General features: G+C 37.8%; 1 protein-coding gene across 3 annotated transcripts in view; it reads left to right on the forward strand.

The window, feature by feature from the left end:
* The first annotated feature begins 3,524 nt into the window (after positions 1–3,524).
* Positions 3,525–14,605, forward strand: part of CCDC83 (coiled-coil domain containing 83) — an 82,383-nt gene continuing 71,302 nt past the window's right edge. The window contains exons 1-2 of one of the 3 annotated variants that reach the window (XM_051987263.1): positions 3,525–3,596; positions 3,765–3,939. The gene's annotated coding sequence lies outside the window, so the exon portion shown is untranslated. Of the gene's footprint in view, positions 3,940–13,870; positions 14,000–14,605 lie in introns of those variants that run through there. The other 2 variants (XM_051987262.1, XM_051987265.1) reach the window with 2 other exon arrangements.

Below are 14,605 nucleotides of genomic sequence, written 5' to 3' on the forward strand. Positions count from 1 at the left end.
GTGCCTAGCATATAATAGAAACGATTTAAATGCTAGCTACTATTATTATTATTGTTATTATAACATAACTGATCAGATTTGGGGCCATTTTCTGCAAAGCAAAGGAGGAAGATGTATTACTGAGAGTGTTCATAGTTGTATGCTGAAGTATGTGAGTATGCTCATGTATGTATGTGTGTATGTGTGAGAGAGATAGAGACAGAGACAAAGATAGAGACAGAGAAAGAGAAACAGAGAGAGAGAGGGAGAGGCATAAAGAGACAAAAAGAAAGATACAGAGAGAGACAAAGAGAGAGACAGAGAAGGAAAGAAGGAGAGACAGAGAGAGACAAAGAAAGACAGAGAGGTGGGAAGAGACAGAGAGAATGAGAGAGACAGAGACAAAGAAGCACATAGAGACAGAAAGAGACAGAGAGAGACAGGGAGATGGAGAAAGAGAGAGAGACAAAGAGAAAGAGGGGGAGAGAGAGAGAGAGAGGAGAGAGAGAGAGAGAAGAATAGCAAAGGAAAAAAGGTTCTAGTAAATATTCAAATATGAATGGACTATTTACCTGGGAGAAAAAATGAGGTATGTGTGACCTGCTAAGAGCTATGAAGGATGATTGGAACTCCTAGGATATGATCAAGGAAAGGTGTCCAATGGGCTGCTAGCCTTAAGGAGAATCTGTCCTCCCAACTAAGCTCTTTAGAAAGCAGCTAAGAATAGGCAACAGACAATACAGGATCAGAAACAAAGCAAATCTTTAGTTTGAGAGGCAACCATCTTGTAAAAAACAGCATAAGGGGAAAGCCATATGAGCTGCTGAGGCCTCGTCTCTGGTCCCAGGGCCACAAGGTCTAGTGCAGGCCTAAGGCAGCAGATGGAAGATGCAATTAAGGAGAGAACCATTTACCTCAATGCAGCTAGAGGGATTTTACTTGTAGTAGAAAAGCCAAGAAGAAAGGACAGAATAAATGAGATTTTCCCCAACCAGACCACCAACATCCAACAGCAAAAAACCTTGGTTTGAGTTACAGTTTTTTATTCACTCTGCAGTATTTTTATTCACTTAGGGAAACATCTTCACCTTTCAGGGTCAAATTTCCTCATCTATAAAATTAGGGAGAGACTTAAACTAAATGCTCTACATTCTAAATATTATGACTTGGGGGAAAAGGAACAAGGAAGGCATCAGTTGAACTCTAAGGAGGGAGAGAAGTTAGAAAAGTCTTTGTAGTGTGAGAATCAGAGGGAGAGGTGAGAATGAGGACACTTCTCTAAATCCATGGCTAGGATTAGGGGAATGAAGATCTAAAGTCTTATGGAGAGAATTTAACCTGAGAGTATTGGTCCTTGGTTTTCATATCCAGGCATGATAGTTGGAGAAGCTGATTCTGAAAAGTTGAGACAATGGTAATCTTGACCCGAATCAAATACAACAAATAAGAACCAAAATTGGCAAAATATGAGAAAAAGTTCTGGAAGAAGAAAAGAAATTAGGAAAAAAGAGGGAAGTAAGTGGAATTGGGCTGAGTTATCAATCAACAAGCATTTATTAAATGCTTGCTATATACCTCAGAATCAAAAATAATAATATTTCAAAAAGTTTCTAGTTCACCAAAGAGAAAAAACACACATAATTGGGAATATACAACACAGATACAAAGTAAATTTGAGTGGAAGGCACAAGCAGCTGGAGGATAGCAAAAAAAGACATGTAGAAAACAGCATTTAAGCTGAATTTTGAATTTAAAATTAGAGTTTTAAGAAATGGAAAGGAGAAGACAGTAGATGTCAGGTACAGGAGCATCCAGGGCAAAATCTGGGAGCAGAAGATAGATGAACAGCAAAAAAGTCAGTTTTTCTGAACTGCAATATAGTAGAAAATAATTCAATAATTCAGAAAAAGTAAAAGGGATCCAAACACAAGACTTTATATTTGATCCTAGATGTAATAGGGAATTGCTGGAATTTACTGAGTGTGTGACATTGTCAGGTTGGTGTTCTAGGAAAATTATTTTGGCAGCTGGGGAAGAAAGGATTAGAAAGTGGAGGGACATGAGATACACAGAGACAATTAGGAGACTACAATGATAATCCAGGAAAGATCTGTTTTAGGGAGAAAGGGATAGATGCAGTAGTATTTTGGTAAATGTTTAACACCTAGGTCTCCCAAATTTTTTTAATGGACATATAAGATACATTTTTTAACAATAATCATTATTAACATCTATCATTTTCAAAATCTAGACAATCAACAAAACAATAAATCAAGTCTTGATTTTGTAGAATTTGCTGAAATCTAAAGTATAAATGCTCACATTAAAAATTTAACAATCAAGACTACCTCTTTTTGAACTGCTTCCAGAACATCCTAAGGTATGGTAAAGCAATGAGATCAAGTGAAGGAAAATGTGTTTGGGGAGTTATTGTAATACATAATCCCTGCTCACTTCAAACTCAAGGTCAAGACTAATACTATTGTAAAAATACAGGATTTTTTTTAAAGGATCGCATACAGGTATTAATAGATTGTCAATACTAGTTATCAGCTTTAAAAAAAAGCATTGCCTAAGACCTGTCACCTCATAACAGGCACCAAGGATGGTATATGGAATTATATAGACTTAAATGTTTGGGGGTAAAGGCTAACAGCATTCTCATTTAAATGCCTTACTCCTTTCTGAATAAGGCACTTTTATCACATTAACACAATAATTTAAATATTACCTAGGTCTACATCCAGGCACAATTAATGTAATGGCCTTGGTCTTTAATGTCTTTATCTTTCTACTTTTCTGTTCTTAAATTGTTTCATAGAAAAATAAGCCTTGCTTCTCTATTCAGCTGCACTAGAGCTTTCTAATTTTACCAGCTTCTGGTTTCTAATGAAACTCCTTCAGTTTGCAGTTTGTCCTATCATATTAACAAAGCAAATAAAAACATCTTCATTAAATGACTGTAATTTTCTTAACTTAATCTTCTTCACTAAGTAAAACATTTCTTATTTTCTCAAGGAAAAAAAATATTTCATCATGCCATAGGAATAGTGGGAAAGGTCAGCATAATATTGTTTTCTCATCCTTTAAAATATGTTTCACTGTTTGTGATATTGTAATGAGTAGAGCCAAAGATAGTACATTTGAAAATTGTTATTCATTCAGTGTTAAGTTAATTGCACAAGTGCTGTTTGTTTGAGGCATTAACAAGAATAAAAAGATAATGAACACAGTATTGAATGCCAGGATGATCTTATCAGAGGGACAACAGGGAACTAAGATTGCTTTTCTTTAATACTGGAAAACTTTTCATTGTAGATTAAGTGGGAGAGTTGGACACAGTTTAGATGATTCCAATTTTGTTGGAACAACAGAGCAACACAGTCTGGAGCAAAGCAGACATAAGCCTTCTTTTCTCCATCAGGCCAGATTAGTGTATTGACCTTGGCTATAATGATGTCATACAGCATGACTGTTGAGCTCATGCATTGTCATACAAAATGAACATGATGATGCTGTTGACCTCAGTCTTCCTCATAGCAATCTCAGTGGTCAAGGGAAACTTAAACATGGCATAGTTATCAAGCTTGTTTCTCTGAGGGGGCACTTTTCCAAGGGTATTTGAAGCCTTAGAAGTCTTACTGTCTTGGGTCCCTGGAAGGTGGGGGGATGTTCAGATCTTCTTTTTGTGGCTATGGACACCCTTCAACAGTGTTTTATCGGCTTCAGGGGCTTAGGCTTGGCTTCTAATTTGAGAAGACAATGGTTTCCTTCTTTACTTTCAGCAACATCTTGGGGGAAAGGGTCTTCCATGGTACTTCTAAGGAAGATTTCTGAGCAAAGGATTGACTTGTTTAGACCTTTGTCTTAAGAAGACAATTTGGAAAGTTGTGTGGAGCATGGATTAGATTGGGGAAAGTGTAAGAAAGGAGAACAATTGGACAATGTTTCATGGTTCAGGTAAGAGTTAATGAAAACCTTGACCAGGGTGGTAGAAGTATGAATGAGGATGAGGGGGATGGACATGACATATAGTGTGGAGGCAGTTTCTACAAATCTTGGTGACTTATTGCATATGTCTTGAAGGACAAGAAACGTCAAGAATGACTCGAGGAGGCACAGATAGGAAGCATAGAACACTAGCCGTGAAATCAGGGGAACTTGAGTTCAAATCTGGCCTCAGACACTTGGTACTTACTAGCTGTGTGATTTAACCCTGATTGCCTCACACACAAAAATGACTCTGAGTTTCCAAATCTGAGTAACTGGATAGATGGCAGTGACCTCAACAAAACATGGAAAATTGAAGATGAAGCTGATCTGATTCTCTTTTGGGTATGTCAAATTTGAGATAGACTTGACCAGTATGAAAGGTCCAACAGTCAGCTAATAAAGTAGACCTGAAGCTTAGGAAAGAGACTAGGGTTAAGACACATGAGAGTCCATCTGTCAAAGATAATCATCGAATCGATAGGACTGGAAATCACAAAGGATTGTAGAGCGAAGAGGAGAGGATCCAGTATAGTCTTGGACAATGCAGGAATCTTATATGATTTTAATATATGTATGTATATTTTTTAAAAATAAGTACAAGAAGATAACATATTTTCTACCTTCTCAGTCAGATGTGTTCTGTTCTACAACTACATAGATTCCAAGTTGGTACAGCACACTGGCTCAGGGAGTCTCATACTCTATAACTACCTATATGTGTAAACTGGTGCTTAATCCTAGTGTGGTGGTGACTTAATTCCTTAAAGATATGGTAACAAAGTACATAAAGACTTTGGGTACAGTCTCAATGTCTGTCATCAGAGGACCAGCCTAGCAAAGTAGAGAAAGGTTAGTTATCAGTAGACTAGTCACCTAATGATTCATTCTTTAAACATGGCAATCCACAAAACAAAATAATGAATCATGTTGGCTACTGCATAAAACATGAGAATGATCATAATTTGATAGGAAATACATTAAAGCTCTAAATCACTATTGATTAAAGAAATGCAAATTAAAACAGCTCTGAGATATCACCTCACACCTCTCAGATTGGCTAAGATGACAATAAAAAATAATGAGAAATGTTGGAAAGGATGTGGAAAACCTGGGACACTAATGCATTGTTGGTAGAGTTGTGAGATGATCCAACCATTCTGGAGAGCAATTTGGAATTATGCCCAAAGAGCTATAAAACTGTGTATACCTTTTGACTCAACAATGACAATACCGGGTCTATATGCTAAGGAAATCATAAATAAAGTAAAAGAATGCACAAGTGCAAAATGTTTGGATTAGCTCTTTTTGTGGTAACATAAAGATTTGGAAAATGAGTAGATGCCCATCAATCGGAGAATAGCTGAATAAGGTATAGTATATGAAGGTAATGGAATATTATTGTTCTATAAAATGATGAACAAGCTGATTTTAGAAGGTCCTGAAAAGATTTATATGAACTGATGTTGAGAGAAACAATCAGAACCAGGAATAAATACATTGCATATAACAACAGCAAGAATGTATGATGATCAACTATGAAAGATTTGGTTTTTCTCAGTAGTTCAGTGATCCAAAGCAATCCCAACATATTGAGGACAGAAAATGCCATCTGCACCTAGAACAACTATGGAGATTGAATGTAAATCAAAAATTCTTATGGGCCAGAACTCTGAACTTGAAACAAAGGATTCTTACAAGGTACTAAGTCAGTGGAATTGATAGAGCTAATAATTATCTAATTTAGCATGGTTCTGTATGATTGATTTAATCCTACAAGGAGATGTGATAGGCCAGAACTTGAAACAAAGGTACTAAGTGGAATTGAGGAGACAATGGTTAAATCTAATTTAGCATTGATTTAATCCTGCAACAAATAATGGTTTCCTAGTGATATAATGATTGGTGTATACTCAGTGTGCAGCATATAAGCAAGAAGCTCTCAGGACCAGAAGGACAAGTACACTAGAAGCTCTCAGAGCCTCAGCCAGGCTTCAGTTGGGGAAGATTCAGAAGTCAGAGAAGGCAGGTGAGAGCAAAAGCTCTTGGAACCAAGGAGAGAAACAGGTCTCCAGAAAAAGTAGCAGAGGCCCCAGTGAAGGAGACAAGACTGTGAAAGAGATAATAAAGGATTTGGACTTTAATCCCTGGTCGCATTTGGGGTGATTACTGAACTGAAATAAAGTCTACCTCCATTGACCCCAAGGAAACCTCAACAGAAAATATTACATTTTAGAGAGAATATTACCAAAAAAATGCTATCTATATTCACTTTTTTTCTTCTCTCCCACCTTTTTTCCCTTTCATTCTGATTTTTCTCTCCCAACATGATTCATAAAGCAATATGTATTAAAATAAATTTATATTAAAAAAGAGAAAAAATAACATTAAAGATGATGAAATCATTCTTGAATCAGCTGTCTGTGTACAACTAGGTAGAGGAACTCTTAGGATAGAGATCAATACTCAAATGCTCCAATAGACCTGTGATCTCATTGATTCTGGAGCTCCCTCCAGTGATGCAGATTACAAGTCATTCATGCCTCCCCTCTCCTTGGCACTCACAAAAGTTCAGCTAGGTGTTGAAATGGATGAAACACTAGAGCTGGAGTTGGGATGTCCTGAGTTCAAATCCAATTTCAACAACTTACTAGCTGTAACCCACGCAAGTCAAATAACCTCTGCCTGCTATCTGTTGAGTTTCTTCAACTGTAAAATGGGAATAATAATAATAATAGTACCTGCTTCCCAAAGTTGTTATGAGGATCAAGTGAGATAATATGTATAACATGATTAACCCAGATCCTGGCCTGTAACAGATGTTTACTAATTATTATTCCCCTTCTTCTTAAAGAAGAGCAAATAATATAAATCAACTGCCATGACAAAGAGGTTAAAACATTAGAAACTGACTACCAGCAAATGTTTAATCAATCTCCTTGCAAACTAGATAGGTATGGCAGCTAAGGGCTTCCAGTTTAGAACATAAACTAAATTGCAAAATCTTACAAAGAAGGATAGTGGAAGATAATGAGAAGATTCTCATTAAGCAAAGAGAAATAATTAAGGGAAAAACCCATTTTAAAAAGTGTGGTGCAAGACTAAGTGAAATCATTTGAAGTATATTTAGGATAATAAATGGATGAAAAATACAAAAAAAATCTAAAAAGATTTTATAATAAACTCTTTTTAACATCAAAGATGGTAGGAACCATTAAGACTCTAATATCACAGTACCAGATGTGATGCATTAAGAAATGCACTAAGGAAAGAAAAGATTAAAAAACAGAGCAAGTATGTACAGAGGGGGCAGCTAGGTGGTGCACTGGATAGAGAACCATCCTTGAAGTCAGGAGGACCTGAGTTCAAATTTGATCTCAGACACTTAAACATTTGCTGGTAGTCAGTGTACAGTGTATATATAATATATATATTGCCATTATATTGTTACCACATGGTCCCAGAAAACACATGACCAAGTGTTGAGATTCTCTAAATCTCAGCCTCCTAAATAGAGAAGGGAGTATTTTTTAGACAATGTGGAATTCCTATAAGATTCAGAGCCTACACCTGCTTAAGAAAAGGAAAGTTCTGAATTTGTTCTTTAACCACTCCAAATTTGAGTATTTGGAATCCAATTTTCTAGAGAAATAAAGGGATTTTCCTGACTAGTCCCAGGGGAGAATTCAAATCAATTATATGGAAAGAAGAAAGGATAGAAGAAAGAAAGACAAGAAGGAACAAAAGAAGGAAGGAAGAAAAGAAGAAAGAAAGGGAGGGAGGAAGGGAAGAAAGGAAAAAAGAAGGAAGGAAAGGAGGGAAATGTAATGCCAGAGAAACTGAGGCAAGATAGAGATTAGAGAGTTTTTAATATTTTATTTGAAAGGGAGAGATTTACTGGGACCAAATGGATCCATGGTTTGGTCTCAAGGCTGAATAAGACTATTGTCTCCAAGAATCCAATACACATACACACACACACGTGGCTCAGCTACAGGGGTAGACCAAGTAAGGCAGGGGTAGAGTCAGAGCCCTAAGAGCAGGAACACAGGACTATCAGTCTGGTTCTGCCGGGAGGAGGCATTCTGACAAATTGGGATTACAGAATGGAGAGAGGTACCACACATTCTAATGATATCTAAGATAGAAGGTCTTTCTCCTTATGGATGAATGGATCATCATGATTAGCAGGGAGGGGTGGTTTTGCAGGATTGACCAGAACAATTAGGAACTGAGGCAGAACAATTCAGGGAAACTGAGGCAGGACAATTCAGGGAAACTGAGGCAGGACAATTTAGGGAAACCGAGTCAGGACAATTAGGGAAACTGAGTCAGGACAATAAAAGAGAACTGTGGCACAACATTCCATACTCTGTCTCTTCTGAATATCCAAATCATTGAATTATCTTCCTCTAGAAGGTCTTAGCACCATAATTGTGACCAACCCTATGTGAAACAAATAAACCAAAATAAAACTAGAAAAATGCAAGGACTTATAGCAAGGACAAGTCTCTCCCTGATAAACCCAGAGATAATCAGTGATACAAAAGCTCCCTGTTGCTAGCATGTCAGGTCCTCTGCAGTTGGGGCACTATCTCAGCCAGAGAATCCAATTTGAGATGGACAGTTCACTGTGAGTTGTGGTCTGCAGTCATTTGTGCCCTTAACTCAGTCTCTTTTTATAGAGCAGCAGGGCTCACGACAGTCATGCTGCCCATTCAGAGGGGTAACTCCCTCCAGGGGAGAAGGGTGAGGCTTGGAGTAGCTCCACCTGTCCCTGCCCAGAGGAACAGAAAGGGTGGAGAAAGGATCAGATTTCTGAGCAAATTATGCACAGTTAGACCAAGGCAGCAAGCCCGAAACTTTTAGAGGCCTGATATCAAACTGCAAGGTCATTTGAGAATGCTGAAATACTAAAGAACTAGGGTTACAGGAGTGGAGAAATAGATCAGAGAGACTGCCAGTCCCAAGACAGGTGTCTGATTTCTGCTTGTTTCTAAAAAAATAATTCCCCAAAACTGAGTCTGCCAGGGCAATTCCAGCAGAATAAGGGGTTTCAAAGTTAAAGTATAATCAGCAAATCATAGTCCAGTAAATTTAAGCAAGGAGCAAAAATTTTTAAATTTTTTTTTAAAGATTTCCAATTCAATCTAAACTAAGGGTGGAGCAGAAGTGCCTAAGGCAAAGTGAATGTGAGTTAGTGTTCCCATTCTTTCAGATATTTTGAGAAAAATGCACCAGTTTCCCCAATTCTCAGGAAAAGGAATTATCAAATAACCATACCACATATATAAATCCCAAGAGTGAATCAAAATTTCTATACATGATGGACTAATACAGTAGGGTTTCCTAAAAATCCCTCAAGCATAATAACAATAGTTACACAATTTTAACAATTTCCATCCCAAATCTTAAACACACAACAATAGATGACCCAGTCAGTCATTCATCAACCATTCCCCAACTCCCCATATCAGTCCAAAGTACACTAGGAGCAGGGTCCATGGTCTCATTCAAAAACTGCTTCCGGAGATACTCAGTCCAGGGAGGGGGATGAGTGTGGTGTGGCGAGCTAACAATCAAAGCTGATCTAGGTCCCAGAAGCAAGTCAATAGCTGTAATTTGACCAATATCTAGAACAAAAAAACACAAATCTAACAAATAAAGGTTAGAACAGTCTGAGACAGAAAGACTGGTCCACAAAGACTGCTACAAGATGTGGCAAGGCCAAAATAGATAGGCCATCAGCTTCCTATGTGAAGAGATGCTTATCTCACAGGCAGAAAGCTGTCGGCTATAGTCCGCATAAAAAAAAAAAACAGCAGTTAGGTTTCACAGATCACTGCTGATTGTCCTCTCATTAGTCAGAAACCTTTAAAGAAACACTTGAATAGCATAGACACAATATCCAGTAACAGATAGATGACCAAACCAAATACTTATTTGCCCAAGAATTTTGGATATAATGATTACATATAACCAGATTGGAAACAGCAAGGTATGATATAATTGAATTGCATTAACAGTTTCTATTGACCATTGTTTTGATCATAGAAATCAGTCACAGGAGGAAAAAATTCAGGGACATAACTATAACATAACATAAGCAGTTAAAATTCAACCTTCAGCACATACAGGATAAAATAGCTTTAATTCATTTTTACTCCAGTTAATTGTCCCACGAACTGTCAAGAGGGTGGAGCTTAAAACTCCCAAATAGCATTAACTATAAGCCCAAGAAATTTTACTTCCAATAACAAATCTCATTAAGCAAAGTTTCAGATAAATCCTAAATAGGTATTTACCATGAACCTTATAACAGTAAGAAATCTGTCCTAGTAAGTTCACATCTTTCATATCTAAGTAGACATTTCATAAGTGAACATTATACATACAAATCACTTTGCTTTAAAATACTCAATATATAGACAAATATCCCAAATTGCATATTGTCCATAACAGAAACATTTTCAAAAAGAAACAAAGAAAAAAAGAGGCAGAGGTCCTTTAAATAACCTCAGGATGACCCAATACACTCATTTAAAACTTAGATAGAATATATTATACAGAATATCCTAATACCACATAAAAGAATCCAAGAGGTTCTTAAAAATATTAAGCTTTTAGAAATAACCCTACCAAATTATAGATCACATTTATGACCACATCCCTTAACCAAGGAAACCATTATGTATCAAAAGAAACAAATATTCAGTCAATTAACTTAAATCACAGTTTGCTCCTCCAAGTGGCTACAAGTTGATTAAAAAATGGCTGGAACTTAGTGAGGGGGGGAATCCTTAGTGAGAGAATCCACATAACCACCCTTCCCCCCACTCCACCTCCAAAGAGGCAGGGGGGGAAGGAAGGCAGCTAAACTGCACCCCTGGACAAAAGATTCCCTCATGTTCCTCACTCAATTTTCCCCCACACAGAAATCCTTCCATTTAAAACTTTCCTCTGTCTTTTCCAATCTTTCTAACTAGATGCTTACCATTGCTAAAGTAGCAGAGAGCAGTTGGGGGGGGGGGGGGAGAGGTTGAGTTTAATCTTCACCTTTGAAGACAAAAGATCCTGTTTCTCCCTACCCCACCCAACCTTTTTCCACATGCAAATTTTCCTTCTAAGCTCTGCTAAATTGCCTTCAAAACTATTAAAATTCACAATACAATGGATAACTAAATGACTCCATAAAACCCACATGTCCAGCAGAGCTGGATTTAAAGCATAACTTACAATGTTAACAAATAACCCAAAGTGTTTCAGAAGATAACATACTTTACCTAATTAGAGACACATGACCCTTTCAGGCAAGTTAACAGAACTTCTCTTTAACAAGCCATTGTTCTTAAGATCTTATACTCAAAGGTAACCAAATCTAGCCAGCATAGGCAACAGTCAAATTATTTCCCACAATTTTAAAACTGCCCAAAAGAATACCGTTTGTTTTTTTCACTAGTTCTCCAAAACCTTTCCCCAAGTTTCAAAGCCCTTAGCATAAACTCCTTTGTCCTCCAGAGGCCTTATCAGCTCAGCCCAGCCCAAGCCAACCCTGAATTTTAAACTGCTTCAAGGAAAACCCGAGTGCCAGTTTTAAAATACTTACAAACTAGTGCAACAAGTTAAAAGGTTTAAAATCACAAGCAAATTCTATACCAAGTACACTTGCAACATTGAAATAACCAATTCTTAATCATTGTTCTTAAATATTTAGCAGAGCTCTTGTCTTTAGCAGACAAATCACACAGAACATAGACAGACTGCAGCTACAACATTAAACAAAACATTTAACACATGTAACCAGAGAGTGCCCAAAAAGGTGCTCAGAGTCAGATCAGACCAGATGGGTCTTAGAAGACACCAAACTAGAGGGGATCATCCAGCATCCTGTTGATACTCTTCTCAGAATTTGATGCCCGTCAGCATCCTGTTATTCTGAGAACCCAGATGCTAGCCCAGACAGGTAAACAGACCAGATTGTGTCCTAAGACATCCAGACTTACTCTCCAGTGGCCGAAATGGAGTGTCCCCCATCGGACTGGGGCTGAAAACTGCTCTCTTTCCCAGAGACTCTGGAGAAACCCAGAGGACCGGCCTCTCCAGGCCAAGAACCCAGACCCTCAATCACCCCAAGGCCCAAGGCAGAGACCCAAAGGTTTCTAATCTCTAATCTTGCTCTTATTTTCTCATATCTCAGTGAGAAGTCTCCAAAATTTAATGCCAGAGAAACTGAGGCAAGATAGAAATTAGAGAGTTTTTAATAATTTATTTGAAAGGGAGAGATTTAGGGATCAAATGGATCCATGGTTTGATATCAGGGCTGAGTGAGATCGTCTCCGAGAATCCAGCCCCAATGTGAGTTCTCTATCACACACACACACACACACACACACACACACACACACACACAGGGCTCAGTTAAAGGGGTACACAGAGGCAGGGGCTGAGTCAGAGCACTGAGAGCAGGAACATGGGATGATCAATCCGATTCAGACAGGGTGGAGGGAGGCATTCTGATAAATTGGAATTACAGAATGGGGAGAGGCACCAGACATTCTGATGATGTCTAAGATATAAGGTTTTTCTCTTTATCTGGATCATCATGATTAGGAAGGAGGGATGGTTTTGCAGGATTGACCAGAACAATTAGGAACTGAGGCAGAACAATTCAGGGAAACTGAGTCAGGACAATAAAAGAGAACTGTGGCACAACAGAGGGAAAGAAGGAAGAAAGGAAAGAAAGAAGGAAAGAAGGAAGGAAGGAAGGAAGGAAGGAAGGAAGGAAGGAAGGAAGGAAGGAAGGAAGGAAGGAAGGAAGGAAAGAAGGAAAACAGGGAGGGAAGGAGGAAGAGAATGAAGAAGGAAGGCAGAAAGAAAGGACGAGATAAAAGGAGGGAGGGATGAAAGAATAGAGGGAGGAAGAGGGAAAGGAGAGACAGAGGAGGAAAGGAAGGAAGAGAAGGGAGGGCCACAGTATGAGACAGCAAAAATTCTAGACTTTGCTCTCTACTACTATCATAAGTTATTAGATATAGGTTTGATGGGGCGCCTCCCTAACAACTCCAAGTTTGTTTTTCTTCTCAGGGAGTATTCAAGCCCTTAATATAACATGTGAAAATTCTGAAAACTTTAAAATATTATATAAATGCAGGCAAACAGTACTGGGAGCAGTATATATCTGGAGGCTTGTACAAGTTTTTTTTGGTTCTTGTTGTTGTCTGTTTTTATTTTATTTTATTTTTTTTTTGCTGAAGCAATTGAAGTTAAATGACTTGCCCAGGATCACGCAGTTAGGACGTGTTAAGTATCAGGCGAGATTTGAACTCAGGCCCTCCTGACTTCAGGGCTGGTGCTCTATCCACTGCACTACCTAGATGCTCCACTTATACAAGTTTTAATGTAATGAAAGGGATCACCAGATAATTGGAATATTGCCTCTCTAGCAACTCTAAATTTGATTTTCTTGCCAGGAAAGGCCTTGTCATAAAGCTAGAGGTCTGAATGCATCTGGGAAATGAAAGTGTACTCCTTAAAGTCCCACAAAATGGGATCCTTTCACTGTGTGTGGGATGGTTTCTTGTAATTTCAAGTTTATTTCCCTTTAAAAAGTAGTGCTGTTAAATCTGGAGAACTATATTGAGACATGGATGGGGAAGGGGTGACTTCTCGCAAAGTTAAACTAATCTGCTTAAACCTATAGATAGCAACAGGCTACAAAGATCTGAAATCAAGTCCTATAGCTCACTGGGAATTAAAGATTACAGAAGTAGATATTTTAAGTGAAAATAAGAGAGAAGTAATACAAAAATAAAGTCTTATTTTTTAAAACATAACCAGATTTCACCAGTGGTCAACTGTCCAAGAGAAACACAAGATTTCTCATGGTGATCCTTCTCTTCATAAGGCAGGTGCTTGGAAGTTTTGCCCAAGGAGTAACAGCACTGACTTCCCCTGGTACAGATACGCCTCCTTGAAGAAGTCCTGCTTCTTACCATCAGATGTGGCAATGTGCAAAACTTACAAAGTCAAGGTCAGATGAGGAAACTTAGCAAATGGTTTATATTTGGCTTTGCTGCCTGACCACTAATTGGCAAAAACTTTAAGAAAATACCGTGTGAGAGATAAATGATAGGCTGAAAAGAGATTTTTGAGCAGAGGCCCAGGCACTTGCAAAAAAACAAGCATAAAATTTATAGAATACAATTTTAGAATGACTTGGAAGCTGCTGGAGAAATATAAAGTTATTTTAAATTTAATTAAAAGATTTATCATGATCTTTTATTTTAACTTCTGGTTGCAGGTATTTTTTGCCTTGATAAAATATTTCTATTTTACTTAATGATTTTACCTAGCAATTTTCAGTGGTGTTCTTCATAGAATAAATTGCTGGCAATAAAGTGTTGCAGTAAAGAGCTCTAAATTTGAATACCTATTCTGCTACTTTCTATTTGCAAGACAAAGTCATTTAACTTTTTGGGCTTTTGTTTCTTTGTGTACAAAATGAAAAGATATGATCAGATAAGGCTGGATTTGGAGTCAGAGGGCATGAGTTTTAGTGCTGAATTTGTTCTTGAAGCACTCAAATTTGAGGATTTGGGATCCAATTCTCTCAAGAAAGAAAGGGATTTTCCTGACT

The sequence above is a fragment of the Antechinus flavipes genome, chromosome 3 (assembly GCF_016432865.1).
Source record: "Antechinus flavipes isolate AdamAnt ecotype Samford, QLD, Australia chromosome 3, AdamAnt_v2, whole genome shotgun sequence".
In the NCBI taxonomy this organism is placed as follows: Eukaryota; Metazoa; Chordata; class Mammalia; order Dasyuromorphia; family Dasyuridae; genus Antechinus; species Antechinus flavipes.